This window comes from Gossypium hirsutum, chromosome A02 (genome assembly GCF_007990345.1).
Source record: "Gossypium hirsutum isolate 1008001.06 chromosome A02, Gossypium_hirsutum_v2.1, whole genome shotgun sequence".
NCBI lineage: Eukaryota > Viridiplantae > Streptophyta > Magnoliopsida > Malvales > Malvaceae > Gossypium > Gossypium hirsutum.
Genome location: NC_053425.1, coordinates 96,859,241 through 96,881,785, shown reverse-complemented (window position 1 = coordinate 96,881,785; position 22,545 = coordinate 96,859,241). Strand labels below are relative to the sequence as shown.

Here is a 22,545-nt window from a genome sequence, read left to right as displayed (position 1 = left end):
GCGGGTTCTAAAGCTCAAGCTATGTCCATAGTGAGTGTTGGCAGTGTTAAAGCCAATAAGCCTGATTGTCAACGATGTGGATGTCGACAATTTGGTGAGTGCTAGATGAAAAATGGGGCCTATTTCAGATGTGGCTCTCATGAACACCTTATTCGAGATTGTCCTCAGTTACCTAAAAAAGAAAAGCTTCTGACTATCCAACTGAGTAATACAGCTGTGAGAGGGAGACTGCCGAGAGACCCTAGAAATATGGATAATAGTCGTAGTGAGACTATGGACTCTGTAGTGAGATCTGAGGCAGGAGCACTAGTTAGAGCCTATGTGATCCATGTGCGAGAGAAAGCTTCTGCTCCAGATTTTATTATTGGTACTTTTTTTTTATCTTTGACACTAATGTTATTGCTTTGATTGATCCAGGATCAACCCATTCATATGCATGCACGAATTTAGTGTCAAGTAAGAATTTACCTGTTGAGTCCACTAAATTTGTGGTTAAAGTGTTGAACCCCCTAGGTTAGTATGTGCTAGTCCATAAGGTCTTCAAGAATTGTCCTTTGATGATTCGGGTATATAACTTTCCAGCTGGTTTGATGCTATTTCTATTTGATGAGTTCGACGTGATTTTGGGCATAGATTGGTTGACTTTATATGATACTACTGTGAACTGTAGATAAAAGCTTATTGTATTAAAATGTTAGAACAATGAAAAGCTTCAGATTGAATCGACTAGATTTAGTGTGTTGCATATTGTTATTTCGGCTATGTCAACATAGAGATACGTGAGAAAAGGATATGATGCATACCTTCCATATATATTGGATTCTAGAGTGTCTGAGTTGAAGCTTGAACCAGTCCCAGTGGTTTGTGAGTATCCAGATGTTTTTCCAGAAGAGTTACCTGAGTTACCGCCGATCAGAGAGGTCGAATTTGCCATTGAGTTAGTACCAAAAACATCTCCAATATCGATAGCTCCTTACAGAATGGCTCCTACTGAGTTGAAAGAGTTGAACTCACAGTTGCAAGAGTTGACAGATAGCGGTTTTGCTCGACCTAGTTTTTCACCTTGGGGTGCACCTGTTTTGTTCGTTAAGAAAAATTATGGATCAATGAGATTACGTATTGACTACTTTCATCTCAACAAAGTTACGATCAAGAATAAGTATCCATTACCGCGAATTGACGATCTGTTTGATCAGTTGAAAGGTACAACAGTGTTCTGAAGATTGATCTTCATTATGGTTATTATAGCTGTGAGTTAAAGATTTAGATGTGCCAAAAATTGCATTTAGGACCAGGTACGAAACTTATGCATTTTTTGTGATGCTGTTTGGTTTAACTAATGCACCTACAGTATTTATGGATTTGATGAACAAAATATTCAGACCAGATCTAGACGGATTTGCGATGGCATTCATTGATGATATTTTGATTTATTCTCGAGACGAGTTTGAGCATACTGAGCATTTGAGAATGGTATTGCAAACCCTACGTGAAAAGCAATTGTTTTCCAAATTTAGCAAATGTGAATTTTAACTACAGAAAGTCAGTTTTTTGGGACATATTATGTCAACTGAGGGCATCAGAGTTGATCCGAACAAAATTTCAGTCATTGTCAACTGGAAATCTCTAAAAAATATATCTAAGGTTAGAAGTTTTCTGGGACTCGCCGGATATTACAAAAGGTTGATCAAAGGATTCTCAATGATTGCTAAATTGATGATGAGACCACAACAAAAAGATGTGAAATTTGAGTGGTCTGAGAGATGCCAGCAAAGTTTTAAATAGTGGAAAGCATTGCTTACCAAGGCACTAGTGTTAGTTGAGCCTGAATCGGGTAAAGAATTTGTTATTTTCAGCAATGCATTTGTAAATGGTTTAGGCTGTGTTTTAATACAAGAATACAAAGTGATACCTTATGCTTCTTGATCGCGTCATTCGTAACAAGTAATAAATATTTATAATGAAGATCAAACCTAGACTAACTATTATCACGATGAAAAGGCAAGCGCACCTATCGAACAATAGTATAGTAATGGCAAGACCGAGATATCATACCCAAGGGAACCAAAAGTACTAGTAATAACTATCTTTTTTTATCTAGCCTAAGAATAAAAGGGTTTGTTTTAATTAACTAATTATTTAAACTAAGAACGCACAGAGAAAAGAATTGGGGAATTGCTTTTGGGAAAATCGATTGACTTGAGACAATACCTAAGGAAAAATCCACCTAGACTTTACTTGTTATTCTGGCTCCGAATCGGACAATTTATTCATTCAACTTGTTCTGCAGAGATCCCTAAGTTATGTTATTATCCCTATTCAAGACTAATAATGTCTAATCCTTGATTGAATAACTGAGACTTTTCTCTAATTAACACTCTAGGGTTGCATTAACTCGACCTATGGATCCCCCTTATTAGGTTTCACCCTAATCTGGCAAAATCTTGTCACCCTATTTCTAGGTGCGCAATCAACTCCACTTAATTATGGCAAATGTCCTCTTAGACAGGGTCTATTCCTCCTCTGAATAACAGCGTGTCTTGAATCAGTATCCTGGGATATCAAAACAATAATTAAGAACACATAATTAAGAACAAGTTAAATATTTATCTTACGATTCGGAAAATAATAACAAGATTCATCTTAGGTTTGATTCCCCTTAGGTATTTAGGGGATTTAGTTCATAACTAAATAGGAAAACATCTTAGAAGAATAAAGAATACAAAACATAAAGAAAACCCAAAACTCCTGAAGGGGAATTGAGGAGAGATCTTCAGTCTTGATGATGAATACGGCTTCTAAGATGGATCAATTGGCTTCCTTGGGGTAATTCCTTACCCCTCTTCTCCGTCTCGCCTTTTCTCCTCCTCTAGTGCGTATTTATAGGCTTTGGAATGCCTAGAAACCCTCCAAAGTGGCCTTTTCCGAATTGGACTTAACTTGGGCTCAGCAGGGACACGGCCATGTGACGTGATTGCCAGGCCGTGTTTGATCCGTTAAATTGCACACGGCCATGTGGGTCAATGGCCAGGCTGTGTGAATCGTTAAAGCCTTGGCTGACACCCTCAAAGGATACGGGCATGTGAGCTGCTCGTGTGGCAAGGCTTAGGCCGTGCCATCTTCTCGATTTGGTCCGTTTTGTCCCTTTTTGGCTCGTTTTTGGCTCATTTTGACTCTTGGTGCTCTCCTGAGTACAAAACATAAATTAAAGCATTAGGAGCATCGAATTCACCAATTCTAATGAGAAATCATCTATAAAATGCATTAAACATGGGGTAAAAATATGTATAATTTACGGTTTATGAAACACCCCTACACTTAAGCATTTGCTTGTCCTCAAGCAAAATTCTCAACTCATAATCAAAATAAATCCTTCTCAACTTATAATTTCTATCAATAATATCTCAAATTAATCCATAGGTAATCATACATTGGGAATTTAACTAAAAGAACATAAAAGTTTCAATCACTCCAAGTTGAACATTTTATCCCAAAAATATAGGTGTCTTCCCTCATTTAAGTAATTACCTTTAATTCAGGATATCACAGAGTTTTACATCCTCACTAAAGATTCACTCAAATCGCTCGAGGTGTTTTAAGGATAATAAAGGAAGCACTCAATAGTCAATAATGGAAAGTCATTACCATAGGCTTGCATGAAAATCAAATCTCCACCACTTTAATTTTAAGATGATACATCAATCAAAAGGTCTTTAGAGGGTTGTAATGAGGCTTGGTTAGGGGGTGTGGTCACAAGCTGAAAGAAAGGGTTAGAATCGAGATTGAATTGAAAAGTTTCCTAACTAGAAAAAGAGTTAATATAATAAGGGTAATACAAGAATTGGTTTGTTGGGCTCAAGGGGGTTTACTAGGGGTTAATCGTGGAGGTAGGCTTTTCATGGCATGAGTGGGTTAATCCTAAGTGCCTTAATCATTTTGATATATCAAATCAAATTGTGTGGTCTCGACATGCATAATCAAGCAAGTTCTAGAATAACAGTTCAATACTGACGCACTCAAAGCAATAATAAAAGTAAGCATGAAAGGATGAATAGATGCTCAAAAGGCTCAAAAATCTTACAAAAAATTATGGCTTTTTGATGTTTAGACTCGTGAATTCTAATTCAAAGTAATACCTAGACTTGGGGAAACAACCTATAATTTAATTTCTTAAAAAAAATCAACTTATCATGCTTGATTCTCTAATGTCTTAAAGTTTAAATAATCAATGCATAAATCCCTATGTTTTAATTCAAGATATATCAATCAAAATCATAAATCAATTAAAATTTATCCTAAATATGATATGCGAGTTTTTCATGAGAACAAGGTGATTATTCAGGGATCATTTTCTGATAATGAAATAAATACCCCCCACACTTAAGAAGTACATTGCCCTCAATGTATAATGATAGATGTTAGAGAATAAAAATAAGATAGGGAGAGAAGTGAAACTTCCTGTATGATGAATTCCTCGAACTTAGAGTTTTGGAGAGTGATCAGTTTGAGAGTGGAGGGGGATACTCCGGTAGTCGTAGAGGTTCATTAGGCCATAAGTCCTGCACCAAAAGAATATTATATCTAGTGGTAGCTATGGTCGTGGTCGAGCAGGACATGGCAGTCGTGGAGAACCTTCCCCGGTGGAGTTGTAGTTCCTATGTGATGATAAGTTTAGGAGTTCTATATAACTGTGGTAAAATCGAGAACTTTTTAGGAGATATGAGGAAGAATAAGGATTCGAAAAGAAATAACTGAAATAAAGAATAAAAATAAAATTCTAAAATCTAATAAAAATAATAGAAATAGTTTCAATAAGTAAAAACAGAAAATAATAAATAAATATTTCTAAACATCTTCATCGCTGGATGGTTCGCGAGGAGGGACTGGTGATGAGATAGGAAAGTGTTGACAACTCTGCTGTAGAGTAGCATCAATGTTGTCAAATTGTTAAAAACACTAAAGCTCGAATCGAGTGAGGTGCTCAGAGATGTTAGCATATGAAGCTGCCACATGAACTGGATGAGAAGGTAGTGGTGGCTGAGAATATGTATTAGGGAGTGTAGAAGGGGGGTGTAACACCCCGAATTTGGGCCTAGAAGTATTGGGCCTTGAGTGTGGGTCCGTAAGGAGGTTTTATATAGGTATTTAATTGTGCAATGAAATGACACAATTAAATGTTTGCTTTAGTGGTTACTGGCTTTGAGAAGTGTTAGAGAAATCTTGGGTTCAAACTTGGGCTTTAGCTAAAATTTTGGTATTAAGTGAAAAAAAACCTGGATGCTTGGATGAGGGTTTTTAAATTATTGTGTTAAATAAATGACACAAGGAAGCTTGTAGTCTAGTGGTTGTGGTGTCATTAAGGTTGTATGGGAGCCTGGGTTCAAGCCTTGGCTCTTGCAATTTATTTTGGGTTTTTAAAGGGAACCTGGACTTTGGCCTTTAGACCTTATAATTAATTGGGGATAAAATATGACACAAAAAGCCTTGTGGCTTAGTGGCAAGTAGCATGTGGAGCATTTAAGGGGAGGCATAGGTTCGAATCCCATGGCAAGCAAAGAGCATTTATTTTGCTAACAGATGGCGACAAGAGTTGGTGTTGAATTTAAACTCTAATGTTGGAGGGATCCCACATCAGGAAGCTAATATAAGAGTGGATGCGAAGCTGGCTTTAAATAGAGAGAACCATGAGGAGAGTAGAGGTACCTTTCTTGGTTGATCCCTTTCGCTGTATGGCATGCTCGTTTGGGTTGGGCGTCGGCTAAGGGTGCTCGGAGTGTGGATTAACTCTAGTCTCCTATCAGGTGTGTATTTCTTACTACTCTAGCTGTAGAATGGCTACTTCGGGCCGCGATGGGCCGAAAGGGGTCATGTGGGCCTAATGGGCCTACAGGCCCAATTGGATAAGTTATTTGATTGTGTAGTAAATATTGGGCTAGGCTAGGTGAATCTAATATTTGTGGCTAGATTTGGGCTAAAAGGGCCACACGAGCGTGTGGGCCCATTTGGGCCGAGAATGGGCTTTAGAGCCATTAGAAATTGTTATCCATGTTTAGAATACTTTAGTTTACCAATTATTGAAATACCCTCGACTTGTAAAATTACCAAAGTACCCCCGATTTACAGAATTACCGTTTTACCCCCGATTTACATAATTATCGTTTTACCCTCGACTTACAGAATTACTGTTTTACCCTCGATTTATAGAATTACTGTTTTACCCTCGATTTATAGAATTACTGTTTTATCCTTGATTTACAGAATTACTGTTTCACCCTCGATTTGCAAAATTACTAATATACCCCTAGTTTGTAAAATTACCAAAATACCACTAGTTTGTGAAATTATCGAAATACCCTCAATTTGTAAAATTACCAAAATACCCCTGATTTACAAAGTTACAGAAATACCCTTGACTTTCTAAAAATTATAGAAATACCATTGGTTTACAAAATTACTGAAATACCTTTGGTTTGTAGATTTACCAAAACACCCTTATAGGATGAAATGACTAAAATACCCCTATTAGGTAAAAAAACCGTAAAGCCCCTGTAGGGTAAAGTGACCGCAAAGCCCTTGTAGGTAAAGTGACCATAATACCCCTGTATGGTAAAATGACGAATATGCCCTTATGTTCCGTATGACTGATGTGCTTAGGATTTACATATATTGATATTGGATTAGTTAAGTTTGGGTGACAGGTGGTGGTTATCGTAGGCGATTGATTTTGGAAATGTTTCAACTTCAACTAGTAACAGGTGTGTACTAACCCTCGTAATAGCTTAGATTAATATTTGCTGAAAAGCCGAAAGCTTCATATTTTAGTGATTTGGGAATTAATATTTAGATCTATTTTCTACGCACGTTTAAGTTGGATTCACAACGGATATGGGGTAGAAAGGTATTTGGAACGTTCTTCAATGAGTAGACCTCTTGGTAAGTATTCGAACCTTCTTTCCATTTGTATCTTGTGGTTTAAGAAAAGCTGAAAACCCCTCTGTCGACTAAGGCTAAAAAGGTTTTTGGTGTTATTTGGTTTGTTGGTGCTAGTGAGGATTAAAAGCTACCGATCGAGGAGTGTGTGAAAAGCTTGGATCATCGGAGTGACTAAATCTAGTCATCAACTTCGGCAAAGGTATGAACCCAAGGGCGATTGTGGATGGTGGCCGAATGTGTAACTGATGATAATAGGTAGTTTTCGATTTGGTTTAATATTAACATGGTCTAATCTATAAGTGGTTGATTATAGGAGAAATCGCATAGGAGATCTCGTCAAGGAATATCACAAATCAGGTGTGTAACGAACCCTTTTCATAAGCTTAAAGCGATAAATGCCGAAAAGCCGAAATGCCGAAATTCTGGCATTTCGAGGACTCGTGAGCAAGCGAACGCTCATTAGTTAGTTAGATTCTTTGAGATGATGATCAAGAACATTGGAAACGGTAAGAACGTGATTTTTTGCCATTCACGGTAAGTTCGGCCTCGAGGGGCTGCAATAGGGCCCAATAGGCTTTCGGGCCCATTTAGGTAAAATTGGTAGAAAATGAAAACCCATTAAATTGCGTATTGAGACTGATAAAACCATTATGGAATATAGGCTAAATGGGCCTAGATGAAAAAATCGGCTAAGTAGGGCCCATTAGGGGTTTTAGGCCCAATAACTCGGTTTCGCTAAAAATTGGGCCAAAATTACTATTTGCACACATGAATTGTTAGTAACCATTAATGAACATGGAAAACCCTAATTTTTGGTAAAATTACAAAATTACCCTTATAAAATGAAAATGACCATTTTGCCCCTAGGTAAAAATGACCATTATACCCCTAGGGTTTAAATATGAATTTGATACATGGGATTTTGATAAACATGGTATGTATGATATGCACATGACATGTATGATATGCACATGATATGTATGATATGCACATGATGTATTCATAAATGCATTGGGTTGGGTTTTTATATGGATGGAGGAAGTGTAAAAGGGCTTATGCCCCAGTTATTAAAAAGGGCTTACGCCCTAGTTATCAAAAGGGCTTATGCCCCAGTTATTAAAGGGCTTATGCCCTAGTTATCAAAAGGGCTTACACCCTAGTTATTAAAAGACTTATGCCCCAGTTATTAAAGGGCTTATGCCCCAGTTATTAAAGGGCTTATGCCCTAGTTATTAAAAGGGCTTTTGCCCGAGTTATTAAAAGAGGCTAGGCCTCCAGTTATATGATAAAGCAGCTATGCTGCCAGTGGAGAGTTATGGCGGGGTGGGTCGAGTTAATCCCCACATGGTGTGTTGGTTGGTACAGGTGGAGAGTAGCGGATGGTGGGTTGAGTAGTCTCCCCAAATGGGCTTGCATTCTTTCATTGACATTATATGTGATATTGAAATGGGCCTATGGGCCATACCGGTTACAGTAAAGGCTTCGGCGCAATAATATGAAATTTGAAAAGGCTTTGGCCCAGTGTTATGAAATATGAAATATGAAAAGGGCTATGGCCTAGTACATGTTTGAGATTGGATTTGGGCTTAGACCCAACAGGCTATTATTATTTTGGGCTCTGAAAGGGGCTTGTTGCACACTGAGTTCCCAAACTCACCCCCTTTCCTTAACCTTACAGGTGAGCCTAGATGTGGGGACTTGGGCCGGAGGGGATTCAGAGTGGCCACGGTGATCGCTTTTGGACCTTTAAATAAGCGTTGGTTTTCATTTAATTTCTTTTAATTATTATTTATTTTTGGGTTGTAATAAGGCCATTTTTACTTTTCTTTTATTTCTTCTCGGGATTATTTTATTTTTAATAAATTTAAACCTGGTTGATAATTGTTCAAATGGGCTAGACTTAGGACGTGTTTTCAAAGCGATACTTGTTTTCAAAATATCTCAACACCACGATTAATCGATTTATCAAAGACATCCACTTAAACAAATTTAAACTCGATATAACAAAGTGTGGCTATGGTTGTGGGCATGTCTAGGATTTGATCCAATCAAAGAGCTTGGTACTTAAGCAGCCTTCATGGCCCACCTCCTCTGTCTCGGATACCTACCTGGTGCCCAGCTTCCATACACTTTGTTAACTCAACAAAATGTATGGTTTTTAAAACACTAAAACGGAACGTGGGTTTTCAACTCCAATGTGGCACGTCAGATTCGGCCGTAAGTCTGGGCCGGGTTTGGGGTGTTACAGGGAAGAAGAAAATGAACAGTGATTTGCTTATATAAGGGAGGGCCACACAGCCTACGGCCACGCCCGTGTACTTATGAGGGTGAGCCCGTGTGTTTTGAATTTTGCAATTTTAGGTTGTCCTTGGCTATTCTCCCACGCCCGTGTGTCTTAGGCGTGTGTGGTACACGGCCATATCGCATGGCCGTGGCTAGCGTTGTTCACTTCTCTCCCACCCATGTTAAGGTAGCACGCCTGTGTATTGTTATCCATGGCTTAGCAGCATTGGGCGTGTCTTACGCCCGTGTCGAAGAAACAGAATCGAGCCTTGTCCCTAGCACGCCCGTGGGTTTCTATTCCTACGCTTGTGTACGTATCAAGTTAACCTACGGCCATGTCGCACGGTTATGGGGATTTATCGCATCCCATGTTTTGAGGAAATCATTTACCATGTTTTCACACGACCATTTTTCCCTCCGTGTTGGGCACACGGCCTTAAGCACGACCGTGTTACCAGCCATGTAGTGTTGGGAACCTGTGCTTCAAATACTCTGTTAATGACCTAAATGTTTAAAACTTGAATTTAAAATAATTTAAAATGGTTAGTACTCGGGTTGCCTCCCGAGAAGCACTTGTTTATAGTCTAAGCTTGACTGTTACCTTGTTAGTATACTCAGGGCAGTTTGTGGAGTCGTAGCTCCTCTCCATCGACTTTAAAATCCTCACTATTATAAAGTTTGAGACGTTTTCCATTTACTTTGAAAGTGTCATATGATGGGTGACTTACCTCTATCGTGCCATATGGATGAACAAATTGAATTACGAAGGGTCCTGACCATCTTGATTTTAGTTTCCTGGAAAACAATTTGAGTCTTGGGTTGTATAGTAAGACAAGATCTCCAACTTTAAATTGTTTTAGTTGCTTTAAACGAACGTCATGGCGCCGCTTTGTTGCTTCCTTGTATAGGCGTGAATTTTCGTATGCATTGGCTCGCCATTCATCTAGCTCGTTTAGCTGCATCAACCTATTTTTTTCTGCAAGTTCGGGATCAAGGTTTAGAAATTTAATAGCCCAAAAAGCTTTATGCTCTAGTTCGAATAGGAGATGACAACTTTTGCCATAAACAAGTCTGTAAGGTGATGTCCCTATAGGAGTCTTAAAAGCGATTCTGTAAGCCCATAAGGCATCGTCTATTGTTGTTGCCCAGTCTTTTCTGTTTGATTCTACCATTTTTTCAAGGATCTATTTGAGTTCTCGGTTTGCTACTTCAGCTTGTCCATTAGTTTGAGGATGGTATGGGGTGGTCTTTCTATGATGAACTCCATATTTCTTAAGGGTTTTTCAAATTGGGTATTACAAAAATGAGTGCCCCTGTCACTGATAATTGCTCTAGGTGTTCTGAATCTCAAAAAGAGTTTTTTAAGGAAACGTACTACCACTCTAGCATCATTAGTAGGTAGAGGTTGAGCTTCTACCCATTTGGACATGTAGTCAACTGCTACTAAGATATATTTATTTCCAAATGAACTGGGGAATTGGCCCATGAAATCGATACCCCACACGTCAAATATTTCACAAGAAAGCATATAGTTTTGAGGCATTTCGTCACATTTAGATATGTTACCTGTCTGTTGGCATTTGTCACATAAAGTAACATACCTAATAGCGTCTTTGAATAACGAAGGCCAATAAAAACCTAATTCAAGTATTTTGTGTGCGGTCTTTGTTCCACTATATTGTCCTCTAGTTGGCCTTGAGTGGCAGTGTTCGAATATTTTTGATATTTCTGATCCTGTAACGCATCTTCTGATGACTTGATCTGTACAACTACGAAAAAGAAATGGATCATCCCAAAAGTAGTTTTTTACATCATTAAAGAATCGCTTCTTTTGCTGGTGTGTTAACCCTTTTGGGACAATGTTAGCAGCTAAAAAATTTGCGATGTCTGCTAACCAAGGTACCTCAGAGTTAGATATAGCGAAAAACTGTTCTTCAGGGAACAAATTATTTATTTCCACGTCATCTAGTTCCTGGTATTGGTTTTCTCGAGCCTGGACAGATGATCAACCGCTAGATTTTCAGCTCCTTTCTTGTCCTGAATTTCCAAGTCAATTCCTGCAAAAGGAGAATCCATCGGATGAGTTGAGGTTTTGCATCGATTTTTGTTAAAAGATAGCGAAGGGCGGAATGGTTAGTGTAAACAACAACTTTAGACAATATGAGATATGATTGAAATTTATTAAAAGTAAAAACCATAGCTAGCAACGTTTTTTCCGTAGTAGTATAGTTTTATTGTGCAGCCGTTAAGGTTTTGCTGGCGTAATAGATAGGTTGAAAATGCTTGTCTCTTCGCTGTCCCAGTACTGCACCTACTGCAAAATCACTCGCATCACACATTCGTTCAAATGGAAAGTTCCAATCAGGTGCAATTATAATTGGAGCATTAATTAATTTATCCTTTAAACTATTAAATGCTTCTAAACATTCCTGATCGAAGTGAAAAGGTATATCTTTTTCTAGCAATTTAGTTAAAGGCTTAGCTATTTTAGAAAAATCCTTAATGAATATTCTATAAAAACCAGCATGTCCTAAAAAGCTTCTAATAGCCTTAACTGAACTAGGAGGTGGTAATTTCTCGATTGTTTCTACTTTAGATTTATCCAACTCAATCCCTTTACTAGAAATTTTATGCCCTAGTACAATACCTTCTTGAACCATGAAGTGACATTTCTCCTAGTTAAGTACAAGGTTTGCTTCTTCACATCTTATTAAAACTCGTTTTAAATTTTTAAGGCAGAGATGGAAAGAGTTACCGAATACCGAAAAATCATCCATGAAACTTCTATGATATCTTCCACGAGTTCGTCAAATATAGCTATCATACAGTGCTGAAAAGTAGTAGAGGCATTACATAATCCAAAAGGCATTCTACGATAAGCGAGGGTACCATATGGGCATGTGAATGTCGTATTTTCTTGATATTCAGGAGCTATTGGGATTTGGAAGTAACCAGAGAGTCCGTCTAGGAAGCAGTAATACATGTGTCCGGATAATCTTTCTAACATTTGGTCAATGAATGGTAAGGGGAAGTGATCTTTTCTTGTGGTGTCATTTAGTTTCCTGTAGTCTATGCAAACTCTCCATCCTGTAACCGTTCTTGTTTGGATTAGCTCATTCTTCTTGTTGGTCACAACTGTCATGCCTCCTTTCTTGGGGGCAACCTGCACTGGACTTACCCAAGAACTGTCAGAAATAGGATAAATAATTCCAGCATCTACAAGTTTAATTACCTCAGCTTTTACAACTTCCTTCATGTTGGGTTTCAGACGTCTTCGAGCTTGCACACATGGTTTGTACTTATCTTCCATTAAAATTTTGTGGGTGCAAAAAGAAGGACTGATTCCTTTAATGTCAGAAATCTTCCATGCAATGGCCTTCTTATGTTCTTTTAATGCTTGGATTAATTTTTCTTTCTCCTTGGGTTGCAAATTAGAAGCAATAATAACTGGTAATGTAGAATTATTTCCAAGGAATGCATATTCTAAATGGTTTGGTAATTGTTTAAGTTCCAGTTTGGGAGGCTCCTCAATCGAGGGTTTCGGCTTAAGTTCATCGTTGATCTTAATACCCTCATATTTTACTTGTCTTGACGGATGGTTATTAGGTTCCTCACCTATCTCCTCGTCTTGAGCTGGACAAGGTTCTGACGTCTCCTCTTGTACAATTTCCTGAAAAGAGTCTTAAGTAATATGATCAATAGAGTCAATGAAATAACATGAATCATCTTATTCCCTAGAGAATTTCATAGCATCATAAATTTTAAAGATCATTTCCTCGTCACCTACTCTAAGTACCAATTTACCGTCACCCGCATCAATCACGGCTCTAGCAGTGGCTAGGAATGGGCGCCTTAAAATTAAGGGTACTTCCACATCTTCATCCATGTCAAGCACAACAAAATCAACAGGAAATATAAATTTATCTACTTTTATGAGTACATCTTCTATAATACCCCTGGGATATTTAACAGATCTATCGGCTAATTGAATACTCATCCTAGTGGGTTGAGGTTCCCCAAGACCAAGCTGTTTGAACATTTTATAGGGTATCAAATTAATACTAGCGCCTAAATTAGCTAGTGCTTTTTCAATATTCAGATTACCAGTTAAGCAAGGGATAGTAAAACTTCCTGGATCTTTTAATTTGGATGAAGCTTATTTTGGAGTATGGCGGAGCACTCCTCGTTGAGTTCCATTGTAGATAAGTCTTCAAACTTCCTTTTATTTGTTAAAAGCTCCTTCAGAAATTTTGCGTATGTAGGCATTTGCGAGATAGCTTCAACAAAAGGTAAGTTGATATGTAATTGCTTAAAAAGTTCAAGAAACTTACCAAATTGTGCATCAATGTAATATTTTTTTAATTTTGCTGGATATGGAACCGGTGATGAATATTCCTTCAGTACTGGTTTGTCACTATTTTTGGGTTTTTCTTCCCTCCTTTCGCTTTCTACGGTTTCTTGTGCTAACTTTTTTTCAGATTCCGCTAACACTTTCCCACTCCTTAGTGTAACTGCTTTGACATGCTCTTTGGATTTGGTATTACTAAATAAATTTCCTGGTGGTCTTTCCGAGATTAGTTTAGAAAGCTAGCTTATCTGATTTTTTAGTCCTTGGATCGATGCTTGTTGATTCTTAAGTGCTGTCTCGATATTTTAGGAACTGGTTTCTGACATTGATATAAATTTTGAGAGCATCTCCTCAAGGTTCGATTTCTTCTCTTGTTGATAAGTTGGCTGTTGAAAACCCTGAGGATTTTGTGGCTTTTGATTTCCTTGACCACTTTGGGTGGTTCCTCCAACCTGCATTATAAGTATTACTGTATGGGTTATTTTGAGATTTAAAGTTATTATTACCCATATAGTTGACTTGTTCCTCTTCGGTTGTGGGATTGAAGGATTGATATTCTATATGCACACCTCCTCCGCTTGAGTCACACCTCATTACTGGATGTACCTGCGTAGAACCAAGAAAACTATCAATCTTTTTATTGAGAAGTTCTACCTGATTTGACAGCATAGTAACTGAATCGATGTTATAAACATCGGCTATTTTTGTTGGCTTAGTCCTCATAACTTGCCACTGATAGTTATTCAGTGACATCTCCTCTATAAATTCATAGGTATCTTTCAGTGTTTTATTGTTGATGGTTCCGCCAGCGGTTACGTCAACCATTTGCCGAGTCGAAGGATTCAGGCCATTGTGGAATGTTTGTACTTGAAGCCAAAACGGTAACCCATGATGAGGGCACCTTCTTAGTAAGTCATTGTATCTCTCCCATGCATCGTAAAGTGTTTCTAAATCCATCTGCACAAAAGAAAAGATATCATTACGTAATTTAGGCATTTTATCTGGCGGAAAATATTTTAGTAAAAATTTCTAGGTCATTTGTTCCCAAGTAGTGATAGACCCTCGTGGTAATGAGTTCAACCACTGTTTAGCTTTATTTCTCAATGAAAAGGGAAATCACCGAAGACGAATGGCATCATCAGAAATGCCATTGATTTTAAATGTATCGCAAAATTCCAGGAAATTTGCTAAGTGAGCGTTGGGATCTTCATCCTGTAAACCATCAAACTGAACAAACTATTGTATCATCTGAATAGTGTTAGGTTTTAGTTCAAAATTATTTGCAGCAATAGCAGGTCTAACTATACTAGACTCAGTTCCTATTAGCGAAGGTTTAGCATAGTCATACATAGTACGTGGAGTAGGATTTTGATTAGCTGCAGGAGGCAGTTGATCGCCTGGGTTTTCGGCCATCTCTTCGTTGGGGGATGAGTATCGTCTTCTCGCCCGTTCTCCGTGTATCGTAAGCCACGCCATATTTCTCTTTGATTTCTATGAACTGTGGATCAATTTCTTCATCAAAAAGTAATGGTCCTAACGGGTTTCTTCTAGTCATAAACTATAAAAACCTTCCAAGAGAGAAAAAGTAAATTAATAAATAATAAAATAAAATAAAATTGCAAGAAAAATAAATGCCTAAAGTAATAAAAATTTAGTGTTCCTAATATTTCAGTTCCCCGGCAATGGCGCCAAAAACTTGATTGTGTGATTCGTAACAAGTAATAAATATTTATAATGAAGATCAAACCTAGACTAACTATTTTCACGACGAAAAGGCAAGCGCACCTATTGAACAATAGTATAGTAATGGCAAGACCGAGATATCATACCCAAGGCAGCCAAAAGTACTAGTAATAACTATCTTTTTATTATCTAGCCTAAGAATAAAAGGGTTTGTTTTAATTAACTAATTATTTAAACTAAGAACGTGCACAGAAAAGAATTAGGGAATTGCTTTTGGGAAAATCGATTGACTTGAGACAATACCTAAGGAAAAATCCACCTAGACTTTACTTGTTATTCTGGCTCCGAATCGGACGATTTATTCATTCAACTTGTTTCGTAGAGATCCCTAAATTATGTTACTATCCCTATTCAAGGCTAATAACATCTAATCCCTAGATTGAATAGCCGAGACTTTTCTCTAATTAACACTCTAGGGTTGCATTAACTCAATCTATGGATCCTCTTATTAGGTTTCACCCTAATCCGGCAAAATCTTGTCACCCTATTTCTAGGCGCACAATCAACTCCACTTAATTATGGAAAAAATACTTTTAGACAGGGTCTATTCCTCCTCTGAATAACAGTGTGTCTTGAATCAGTATCCTGGGATATCAAAACAAGAATTAAGAACACATAATTAAGAACAAGTTAAATATTTATCATACGATTCAGAAAATAATAACAAGGTTCATCTTAGGTTTCATTACCCTTAGGTATTTAGGGGATTTAGTTCATAACTAAATAAGAAAACATCTCAAAAGAATAAAGAATACAAAACATAAAGAAAACCCAAAACTTCTGAAGGGGAATTGAGGAGAGATCTTCAGTCTTGATGATGAATCTAGCTTCTGAGATGGATCAGTTGGATTCCTTGGGGTAATTCCTTACCCCTCTTCTCCGTCTCGCCTTTTCTCCTCCTCTAGTGCGTATTTATAGGATTTGGAATGCCTAGAAACCCTCCAAAGTGGCCTTTTTCGAATTGGACTTAACTTGGGCTCAGCAGGGACATGCCCGTGTGACACGACCGTGTGACGTGATTGCCAGGCCGTGTTCGATCTGTTAAATTGCATACAGCAGTGTGGGTCAATTGCCAGGCCGTGTGATTTGTGAAAGCCTTGGTCGACACCTTGGAAAGACACGTGCGTGTGAGCTAACCATGTAGCAAGGCTTAGGCCGTGTCATCTTCTTGATTTGGTCCATTTTGTCTCTTTTTGGCTCGTTTTTGGCTCCTTTTGACTCTTGGTGTTCTCCTGAGTACAAAACATGAAATTAAAGCATTAGGAGCATCGAATTCATCAATTCTAATGAGAAATCATCTATAAAATGCATTAAACATGGGGTAAAAATATGTATAATTTACGGTTTATCACTTCTAGACAGTTAAAGGCACACAAAAAGAATTACCTGAGGCATGATTTGGAATTGGTAGCTATTGTGTTTGCATTACAGATTTGGCGACACTATTTAATGGCGAAAAATATCACCTTTTTACAGATCACAAAAGTTTGAAGTGTTTAATGTCACAAAAAAGATTTGAATCTGAGATAGTGCAGGTGGCTCGAGCTATTGAAAGACTATGATTTGATTATTGATTACAATCTGGGTAAAGCGAATGCTGTTGTTGATGATCTAAGTAGAAAGTCTTTATGTACTTTGCGAGCGTTGAATATGCAATTGACATTATCTAATGATGGTTAGATTTTAGTTGAGTTGAAAGGTAGACTGATGTTTTCACAATAGATTTGTAACTCAGAAGTATGATGATGTCTTATTAGCTAAACGGAAGTTGAGTGAGTCGACTCTAGATTCAGATTATCAGATTGGATCTGATGATTGTTTATACTTAAGAGGCAGAATTTGTGTGCTAAGGAATTCACAGCTAGTTTGGAAGATTTTGCATGAAGCTCATAATGGTAGTTTATCTGTTCATCCTGGTAGCAATAAGATGTACAACAATTTGAATCAAATGTACTGGTGGCCTGGTATGAAACGATGAGAAGTGTTTACTGTTGGTGGCCTGGTAGCTAGTTCGAGGATATTATTCTTTGTTGTGTGTTAGAGTTCGAAGGCAACTAGGAGAAGTATTTACCGTTGGTTGAGTTCGAGTACGATAACAATTATCAGTCAAGCATAAAGATGATACAATATGAATTTTTGTATGGTCGTAAATGCCGAACTCTGTTGTATTGGACTGAGCTTACTGAGAAAAAGATTCATGGGGTTGATTTGATTCAAGAGATTGAAGAAAATGTGAGAGTAATTTGTGATAGTTTGAAAGTTGCTTCAGATTGACAGAAATCGTATGCGTATTTAAAACGTAAAGACATTGAATTTCAATTGGCGATAGAGTGTTCCTGAAAATATCACCTTGGAAGAAAGTTTTTCGTTTTGGTCGCAATAGAAAGCTAAGTCCGCGATTTATCAGGCCGTATGAGATTATTGAAAGAATTGGGCCAGTAGCTTACCGATTAGCTTTGCTATCGGAGTTAAAAAAGATTCATAATGTGTTTCATGTACCTATGTTACAGTGGTACCGATCAGACCCTTCACACGTTACCTCACCAGCAGATGTTGAGATTCAACCTTATATGTCGTATAGCAAAGAACAGATCAGAATCTTAACTCGAGAAATAAAGAATTGAGAAATAAGAATATCGCTTTAGTAAAGGTTCTTTGGCAGCATCATGGTTTGGAGAAACCACCTGGGAACCGAAAGAAGCTATGAGAATGCAATATCCGAACCTCTTTTCTGGTAAGATTTTCGAGGACGAAAAATCCTTTTAGGGAGGAAAGTTGTAATGACCTGTTTTGAGTGAAATCAGAACAGTGATTTTAGAACCACAAATTCGACGTGAAAATATTTATTTTACTAAAATTTTAATGTCTACAGCATGTTAGTAGTGTCGTATAAAAAAATTCGTTAGGAAATTTTATCTTTTGCATGCTTAATTTGATAAAAAGGACTAAATTGCATAAGGTGCAAAATTAGAGTTCTATAAGTAAAAGGTGTCAAATTACTACGGATTTTGAATATGAGTGTCCTTAAATGGTAATTAGACCATTAGTATTATTAGTGGACAAAGATGGACATCATTTAAGTGATTTTTAAAGGTTTAATTAAAGATTATTTAAGTAAATTAATAATTAAGGTTAGGAAAATGATAAAACAAAGGCTATCATCTTTGTTTTTCTTCCTTAGATTTTTATGCATTCAAACATTCGACCATCTCTCTCATTTGCATGTAAGTGTATTTTCATCTCGTTTTTAATGATTTTTATACTTTTGCAATCGTTGTAGCTTAATCTAGCTAACCCAAGGACTAATTTGCAAAACTGTAAATGGTTAGGGTTTTACTATGAATTTATATTGGTTGTTTGTGATGTTTGATGGAATAAAATGAATGTTTGTTGTTAGTTAAAGAACTCTTGTAAAGTGAATTTTGATGAAAATGTCAATTAGGGGTTAAATTGAAAATTATGTAATATTCATGCTAAATTGTGTTAATGAAAAATATGAGCTACTAAGGACTTAATTGAAATTTGGCTAGCTTGGGTTAGCATTAAATTTGCATGAATTTCATTTTATAAGCTTATGGACTAAATTGTAATGAATTCAAAATTATAGGGGCAAAAGTGTAATTTTGCTAAGATATGATTTTTGGATTGAATTGAATAGAATGGTTATTGAATGGGCTGAACTTGATTATTTAGATCAAGATAAGCATTGTACGGATTTAGATTGGGAAAAAGAAAAAGTGTCGAATTAGTTAATTGTATTTCTTTGTTTGTGATCGAGGTAAGTTTGTACGTTTAAATAACATTTTAATATGTTTGATATAAATTCTATTTTACTGTATTATTATATTATGTTTTTATGAAAAAATCCAATGAATTTCTAACGACTTTCGGATCCCGTTTGAACCTTAGGAATATATAGGATACAAATGACATGTCATTAGGGTTACTGTGTTTCGAGTGATGGTGCTGAACGTCCTACCAGTGGTTGAGTTCTAGCATGTGTTACGGATACTTGATAGCTTGTGTGAGCAGCACCATATAGCTGGAACGATGGAAAAATGTGCAAGTGTACACAATCGCAACAAGTAATAAAGTGACAAGTAAATGTTGAGTTATCGTACCTACAGGGACTGTAAAAAAAATTAATTGTGAAATTAATTGTAAAACACTTTGGCAGGGTAAAAATAATTTGATTTAAAATATGGTCAAAAACTATTTAAAAACTAAGTAAATTATTAAAAAAAAACAAAGGAATTCTAATGCACGATTTCAAATAAGATTTAATCAAGGTAACATACTTGTGTTGGATTAATTATATTTCTTGAATTCAAAATTATTAAACTCATGTTTTCAATGTTACAAATAAATTCACAACAACCTAGTAATTTGCTAACTTATGAACAAACTTACATACAAAAATCCATTCATCTGTTGAGATATCCCTATGTCAATTCAACTGACTAAACATATTCTAGTAAGCAAACATGTTATTGCACATACATACTCATTAAACTGAACTAATCTCTTGCATATCCCTATGTCAATTCAAATGATTAATTAAATCTAATCAGCATATAAAAGACTATGTGAGGTAACAAGGCATCCCTACCTTGAAATAGTTTAATCACAATAATCTTGCAAGTTATGCAAGGCAATAATATCACCAGATACATTGCTAATTTAACCTTCATCTACCTTAGAAGAATAAACATGCACTGATTAAGTACTGTGTCAATTAGTTACAATTGCAATCCGTTTAAATAATTAATTCATTAGCTACCTCACAGTCGTAACGCAAGAATAACTTAGGCATGATTTTACTTAACCAAGCAATTTACTGAAGCCTATAACAGCATAAACATCATTTTAACAATTCAAGCATGAAGAATATAATCAACCCAACACAAACTTAATTTAAGTTAAATTGATTAAAATAACCATTTCGATAGCATAAATATTCATAAGCATGTTCATCAAAACAACAACAAAACTTAAATAGATAGGGAACAAGAAGCAAATCTGGTGTTTCTTCTTGGCTTGACTAGTTGCTCCGTTCTTCATTCTTCATTGCCCTCGGCTAACAAGATGGCTTATGAACACCTAATTGCAGCTCCAAAATTTCTGATGAGAGCCTCTTTCCCAAGAGAAGAAATTGTCACTTGAACAAGAGGGAAATAGAATGAAAAATTAAGAGAAAAATGAGAGAGGGAATGAGAGAATGTTGTGGAATGAGGGATGGTTTGAATGATCAGCAAGGCGTGGCTTTTATAGCTTATTGTGGCTGCTAAAAACAGAAAAAAGAATCAGCCTAAGAGACCTCCCTTGGCCGGCCACACACATGGCAAAGTTGGGAGTTTCAACTTTGCTATTTTAAGCTTGGGGCAATTTCATAAAGCCACAATTAAAGGAGGGGTTTGAATGCATTTTGATAGTTCTTCAAAGGCCTTTTTGCAAGCATATTTAATCAGCTAAAATGCTGATTTGGGTCAGCATATGGACGGGTGGCTGGTTCGGTTCACTCAATATGGTTCGACCAATGCGGTTCAACTGGACCCTTTCTCCATAATTAATTAAAAATAATTTATTTAACACAAATTAAATGGGGAATAAATTAAAATTAATTAAATTATGAATTAATACACATTTCTGGACCGTCTTAGGCTGGAAATTAATGTGCCTCGGTACTTCGAAATGCTTCTCGGTTTTGTGCTTTCAACAATGTCAGCCAAGCCAATTTTTGCCCTTTGCGCGAATCTGTCAAAAATAGTGAAAATTAATCAAAATTAAGTATAAAATTAACTAAATTCACCATGTTCATATTTTTAACACAATTTAATTATTTTATAATATTTAATTATTTTTCGACAAGAATTTAACCGGATTTGCATGAGTTTAAGTAAAAATGGGTATGAAAAAGTATATAAATTTTTGTGTTTCCACACCCCCAAACTTAATTCATGCTCGTCCCGAGTATTGCACAAATTTTGAAAAAAAAATTCTCGGAAACACCTTGAAAAATTCCTTTAGAACAACATTTTTCCCAAAATTATGAATTTAGACTACTTATGCTCAAAGACAAGAAATCTGATAGTTATGCTACTTAAGTATATATATCGTTCAAATTAAATTCAACAACTTATTATAATAGAAAAATTTAGACTAAATGCTTTTGTAACAAAGACATGTTAACCCTTACCAAATTGATTTTTATTCCTTTATTAAAGACTAAGCTGCAATCATTAAGGTTAACTTATGTCTTCATATGTTGATCGTAGCAATTTCTCTACACTAATGTAGGTAGCATTAGGACTTTGAATCAATAGGTCTTTATCAAGGTTGTAACGTGGCTAGGCTAGGGGCAGGTGAAATATGGATAAATTTTGGTTTAAAAACCCTAGACTTAGCATCAATCAAACCTTCGGAATTTCCACCTTCAATACACCAACTTGACTTTCATATGCTCTTTTGTACATCTCTTTCAAATACATGTGCTTTCTTTTTTTTTAACACGAGAACTTACTTTGTGTACTGCAATTCTCGAGCAATTGATACTTCTTTTCAACTCCCCCAAACTTATTTTCGAAGTACATTTGAATATTACTGAGTCTAGCATTTGGGACAATTTTAAGATCATTAACCAAAAAGTAATGGCTAATTATTGCAAGGGTCAAAATAAAATTATGCCATATAGTCTCAAAGTTGGGTTTCAAAGCATAAAATTTTACCATGGTGGGCTTGAAAGGCTCAAACGGTCCAAACAATAGTTGCCTAAATCATTTCCAACGTTTCATGCTCCCTAGGATTTCGCCTCAAGAAACTACTAAGTCAATTCTAAAGACTTAAACTTTCACGCATACCTAACTTTCCTAAAGAACTAAAAATTTTATGGTACAAATTTGTAAGCTTTACATTCATGTCATTATTAAGCTAACATAATAATTTATTGAAATAATAGAACTTTATTCATACTCAAATTGAGCATACTTAACAAAATTCAAATTTTTGAACAAAATATATCCTAATCATAATTAAAAGAAAAATTTTATTCTGAGTGGAAATAATTCAAATTTTCGGTCCCCCCAACTTAAAATGAACAATGTCCTCATTGTTTAAAGTGAACAGATACTATACACCAGGTAGGATTTTAGAAAAGAGGAGGTGAGTCAATTTGACTGCTTAAGTACCAAGCTCTTTCTAAATTCAATCCTAGACATGTATCTATTGCCACACTTTATACT

General features: G+C 36.4%; 1 non-coding gene across 1 annotated transcript; it reads left to right on the top strand.

The window, feature by feature from the left end:
- Positions 1–14,447: 14,447 nt before the first annotated feature.
- Positions 14,448–14,554, top strand: LOC121217467 (small nucleolar RNA R71). Its single transcript, XR_005913553.1, has one exon. It is a non-coding gene; the product is annotated as a small nucleolar RNA R71 (small nucleolar RNA).
- The last annotated feature ends 7,991 nt before the right edge of the window (positions 14,555–22,545 follow it).